The sequence below is a fragment of the Pyrus communis genome, chromosome 16, assembly GCF_041283825.1.
Source record: "Pyrus communis isolate YQ-2024b chromosome 16, ASM4128382v1, whole genome shotgun sequence".
NCBI classification, from domain to species: domain Eukaryota; kingdom Viridiplantae; phylum Streptophyta; class Magnoliopsida; order Rosales; family Rosaceae; genus Pyrus; species Pyrus communis.
The window spans coordinates 16,506,001-16,512,000 of NC_142580.1; the positions used below are offsets into that span (position 1 = coordinate 16,506,001).

General features: G+C 35.2%; 1 long non-coding RNA gene across 1 annotated transcript; it reads right to left on the bottom strand.

Annotated features, from left to right (window-relative positions):
- Nucleotides 1-1,772: 1,772 nt before the first annotated feature.
- On the bottom strand, nucleotides 1,773-3,684 carry LOC148690052 (uncharacterized). The gene is made up of 3 exons (XR_015957996.1): nucleotides 3,348-3,684; nucleotides 3,024-3,082; nucleotides 1,773-2,461 (listed from the first exon to the last, which is right to left on the bottom strand). It is a non-coding gene; the product is annotated as an uncharacterized LOC148690052 (long non-coding RNA).
- Nucleotides 3,685-6,000: the final 2,316 nt, after the last annotated feature.

The window sequence follows — 6,000 nt, forward strand, 5'->3', positions numbered from 1 at the left end:
ACGGTCATGAGGGTTAGATGCGACACGAAGTAGAGCGAAGGAGAAAGTTTGGGGAGAAAGAGGAGACAAGGTCCTAAGGGTTTGAATTCAAAGCTTGGCCAATCGAAGAGAAATTTTTCATTGAAACGAGAATACAAATAGTATAGTACGTGTTTTAATAGAAGTAGTGAGAAATTTTATTTTTTAATTTATTAACTTTTTAGCTCATATATTCCACTATTTGTATAATGACACGTGGTGTACTATCCTATGTACCAGTCATACTGAAAAATCTCTCCAATTGAAGGAAGACAAGGTTGTCGGTTGTCGTATATTTTGAAAAAACAAAAAAAAAAACAAAAAACAAAAAACAAAAAACAAAAAACAGTTTTTCAAAACAACATATAGCTATTGTCGATCACCACAAGTTTCATAAGCATCTACTTTTTTTTAAGTTTATCAAACACCTTTTAACATATCATTCAGTATTACGATTTGATGGTATTTTTCTTAATTTAAAAGTGAGAGGTCTTAAGTTCGAATCTCGTAAATGGTGAATTCGATATCAAATTAGGTTGCTCATTATATGACTTAACTAAACTCTCATGATCTTAGTATAAAAATATCGATGTACTTCAAAATTAAAATTAAAAAAATTAAAAAAAAACACCTTTAACATAAAAAGTTATAAAATAAACTGCTTTTTTGAAAAGCACAACAGCCCTAAATTAGTACTAAAGTTTGCTGACTCAAATCGCAATGGTCGGTTGTGTTGATTTTTACAAAAACAAAAGTAAAAAATGTTTAAAACAAACTAAACTGCAATTAATTAGTATCAATGATGGTTTTGAATTTTTGTAAAGTGACTTAAATCGAAAGGACTAGCCACTTCAAATTTTAATGATTTCATTTTCCAAGTATTGTCTTTTTATTGGTTAAGACATTAAATTTGAAGGTTGATAGAAGCTTGAAGAGCTTTGACATGTAACTATCTTGATTAAGTTTTGAAGGTTGATGGTGTGTTGTTTTTTGGATAGTTTGATGCAGGAGTGTGTTTTTGTTCACCTCCTAATCCAAGATAACCGTTACCTCCCCTCCAAAATTGTACCACGTGTCCATTTAACTAACTATGATTACCTTATAAATTTAATTATGTTATGGATATTCGGGATTGTGATTGTGTAAATTCTAGATAGATTCGATTGCTAGTTATTCTTTCCATATAACAATGTGTTTACTTGGAGGACAATTTATAATAAAAGCACTGTGTGGGGGGAATAACAACGCACAAGAAATCCCTACAATTCTCCATTCTCTCTCTTTGGCTGCACCCCTCTATTCCCTTTTAGTTAAATAGGCAACAACACGTTATCATCATGCTCCTCCACTGCACTAAGGAATCTAATGAGGAATTTTATGCTACAAACCAGTTCATCAATATCATCACATAATCAGTTTTTCCAAAACGACGATCTTAATCTTGATTATTTTTTCAGCCATGATTGTAGGAACCTTCACCTACTGCTAGGGCTGGGTTCGGTTCTAATCGGTTCGGTTTTTTCTCAAAACCGAAACCGAACCGAAATTTCGGTTCGGTTCGGTTCAATTTTTTTTCGGTTCGGTTTTTTTTCAGTTCGGTTTTTCTCGGTTCGGTTTCGGTTTTTTTCAGTTTTTTTTTTTTTTTTTTTTTTTTTTCTCCCTCCAAAATTATTAAAAAAAAAAGGAAATATGAAAGTTCACATTCATATTAAGAGGCCAGGCGAAATGAAAAATAAGGAGGAGGAGGGTTAGGGTTATAGTTAAGGGTTTTGTTAAAAAGATTAAAAAATTAAAAATAATCTCACAAATCCTGGAGGCATGAGGGTTCGAACCCATGCCTCCATAATTAAGTCTGGATTAAACACCTTGGCAACAGGAACCAAAACATGGTCCCAAACTGCAAAATAGTCTGCGTCCCCACACTGGCCATTTTCCCAGGGGACATTAATGTTGTATCCTGCTCCTGGTCCTTCTCCAATCATAGTATAGAAGCCGTCACCATTAGCTGGATAAAAACTTCCAAACTCATGCCTGAAAAAAGCACAACACCATACTGTCATCAAAATTAGGAACTTTGATCTTATGCAAGACAAGTCAACCAAACAAGTTACATACTACAAGCTCCAATGTGATAACTTTTGATACAATGATAGAAGTTAGAAAATTGAAAATTACAGAATCCTTGAAAAGTGTAAATAAAAACCTTGTAGGAAACTTAAATTCAAGAAAAGAACAAAGGAATCCCAAGCAGCACATCTTAACAAAACACTACATGATGGAATCTAACTTCAACTTTGTTATGTTAAACATAGGCTCAAGAATAATTGAATAACCACCCTTGGCCATTTGTTCTTGCGCAGTCTTCAAGTGGGACAGAAACGGATTCAACAAACCAGAAGCTATTTTCTCCGTCATTCCATTTGCGGATATAACCAGATCGCACCTATCAAGACGAAGGTTTAGGAGCAGAAAATATCAAAATGATGAACAGTATGGCATCTTCGAAACTTTCACAATCACATTTACGTATAATAAACAAGAAACAAAGCAGACAACAACTAACAAATAGTGCATTTTCATCAAAATCTTTCCTTGTTTAGATTCGAGTACAAATACGGCTTCTCGATCAATAAATCTGCACATTTCCACTAAATGTAGCTCCAAATGAATTTAAGACACTATAATTCATCAAGGTATGCAAACTGAACAATAACAAAGCAACTCAGAAAAGATTGAGTACCAAATAATCAAACACTTTTACACATGCAATGACATAACAAAACAGACACATAACATAAATATCCAATAAAACACCAAAAGATCCAATTCTAAAACAACAAGAATAACCATCCAAAAAATAATAAAATTCTAACTTAGACATTGCTCATAACTTCATATAACCCAATACTATACCAATTGCATAAAAAAGCCAAATCCAGCCTTTATTGTAAAAATAAAAAATAAAAAAACATTCAAGACTCATTTGATTTGAAGAAAAGGATTACCTGGTCCGAGTTGGGGTGAGTTGGAACAGAGCCGAGTCCAGCCGAGTTGAAGACTTCATCTTTATAGGGAAGTGGGTTGGGGAGGATTGAGCCCAGGTTTATAGAACCAATGCAGGAAAGTGGGATCAGAGACTCATTGGGAAAGTGTGGAAATGTGAAGCTAATTTGTGAGGGAAAAAATGGGCTTAGAGAAAAAAAAATGAGAAAATTTCAGATTAAACCCAGAACAGAAATGGCCTGTCCCAGCTAAAAAAAAAGGAAACTGCAAGTATTCCACGTTTCATAAGAAAATAAAATAAAAGGAAACTACAAGGCAGGTCATACCTTTGTTGTACAGACAAAATCCCATAGCTTTGTTTTGTTCCGCATGATGTCCTGGAGGCCTAATGATAGCCACGGCAAGAACAAGCTGACGGCGAGATCAAAGACTGGCGCTCGCGGCGAGGGCAAGGTGTGAGTCGTGTGACCGTGTGAGAGATTGAGAGATTGAGAGAGAGATGAGGCTCACTGGCTTAGGGCCTCAGGCTGCGCGAGACTGAAGAAGAAGAACTGAAGGCAGGGAAGGCCGGAAGGGAAGTAGGGAACGAGAGAGAAGAGGCTTAAGGGTTAGGGTTACAACGGCGGCTTTAGTTACAGGGAGTCAGGGCAGGGTTTTGTTATTTGTTAAGGCTTAAGGATTTTGTTAAAAACATTAAAAAATTAAAAATAACCTCACAAATCCTGGAGGCATGAGGGTTCGAACCCATGCCTTCAGCTTGTAAAGTTTCATTGAAACCAACTTGGCAATAGGTTCTGTTTTGTTATGATTGTATGACTAAACAATTTATAAATATTCAAAAAAATTATATATATATATCGGTTTGGTTCGGTTCGGTTCGGTTTCCGAGCCTCAAAAACCGAAACCGAACCAACCAAATTCGGTTCGGTTCGGTTTTGTAGTTTCGGTTCGGTTTTTTTTTCGGTTCGGTTTTTTTCGGCCTCGGTTCGGTTTGGTTTTCGGTTTTTTTCGGTTTTCGGTTTTTTGAACCCACCCCTACCTACTGCATGACCTAACTTTACATTTTACAAAGTTTAGATTCTACATAAATTGTTTTTGCATTATATCCATAATTGTGCAATTATTGTAAATTGATATTATGAAATAATTGAAAATTTTTTAATTAGGGTTCTTGAAAACCCCATCGCAAGCAACGACTTCCAGCCGGGGCATCGAGTAAGCATAAAACCCCACAACCCAAGCCACGAAGCCAGTAGCTCCAGGCCTGCAACCCAAAAAATCCCAATGCCATATTTGGCATTGCCACCAATAAACCATCGTGGGCTTGGAGAAATCACCCTTCTCCATTCATATATGTGGTCCCTCAAACCACATATATGAAAGGCATAAAGTGAAGCTTTTCATTGTCTGTCATGAAATCGATGTAAATGATATTGATTAATTGCTTGTTTATGCTCCAGCTCCTTATAGTACTTCACTCAATTTCTCTAACATTGAGACATTAACCGGTTCAAATTTCAAGAAATGGAAGAAAGTTGTAGAGATAGTGTTGGGAGTGATGGATCTTCACCTAGCGCACTAAGAGAGGATCAGCTTGCAGCTCTTATTGATGCAAGCACCGCAAATCAAAGAATCAAATTTGATAAATAGGAGAGAGCTAATAGGTTGTCTCTGATTATAATGAAGAAGGCTATGACTCAATATGTGAAGGGAGGCATTCCAAAGCATGCCAATGCAAAGGAGTTCCTTGCTGCCAATGCAAAAGGGTTCCTTGTAATTTTCTCATACAACTCACTTCAATGAAATTTGATGGAGTGGAAAGCGTACGAGAACATATTCTCAAAGATTTGAAAGTACCTATGACTGATCAATTCTTCTTCCATACGGCACTGAATTCACTTCCCTCAAAATGTGATCAATTGAAGGTATCTTACAACACTTTGAAAGACAAATAGGGCATCAATGAGTTTATTTCCATGTGTGCTTAAGAAGAAGAGAGACTGAAGACTAATAAATCAATGGAGGTCAATCTTGTTCAATCTGAAGAAAAAAAAAAAAGGAAAAAGTTCTTTCATGTTGGTTCATCCAATTCTGCTGATAAGATGAAGAAGAAACTAATTTCTTCTTCAACTAAAAGTACTACCATCTCTAAAGGATCTCACAAGCAAAAACCAATAAATAATGATATTGAAAAAGAAAATGAATGCTATTTTTCCAAAGAAATAGGTCGTTTGAGGAAGAATTGCATTAGTTTCAAAAATTGCCTTGCAAAGAAAGGTAATGTTTTCAATATTTTTGTTTGTGTTGAATCAAATTTGGTTTTTATTCCTCCTCATAGTTGGTGGTTTGACACTAGATGTTCCAACCCCATTACCAATTATTTGCAGGGCTTCTCTAAAACAAAGAAGATAAACAATGAAGTCTGGAATTTGTACCAAGCAGAATATCTTGCAAATAAAATTTAACTTTGTACAGTAGACTTGTCAAATGAGCTAGTCATATAGTTACAAGTTAGTCATTGATATAAAGTGTAATTGCAATAAAAAATCCTGACTGACTAATACGTCCAACTAATCAGAGTTTACCTAAATTAGTTTCACAACAATAATTCCTAAACTTGAACACATTTACATTTCAGTTCATTATGCAAATAGCAATGACAAAGTAATTATGAAACAAAGTATGCTAGACTGACTAGTCAAGCTCACCAGTAACTAAGTACAGATTCTTCAATTAATCAAGTGCAAATATACAAATCAAACTTAATTCATTACAAGTTATCCTAGTCAACAATAATTCAGCTCATTTCTCATAATATACAGTGTAAACTTGGTAGCTAACACATATCAAAAAACAATTTATACCGATGCATGATACATATGCAAGTAAGTAAGATATGTGGACAAGTTTAAGAGACAAGGAGCACAAAAACTTTTTGGCTGGAAAAACGCACCTCTGGGTTAAAAACCTAGGGACTCT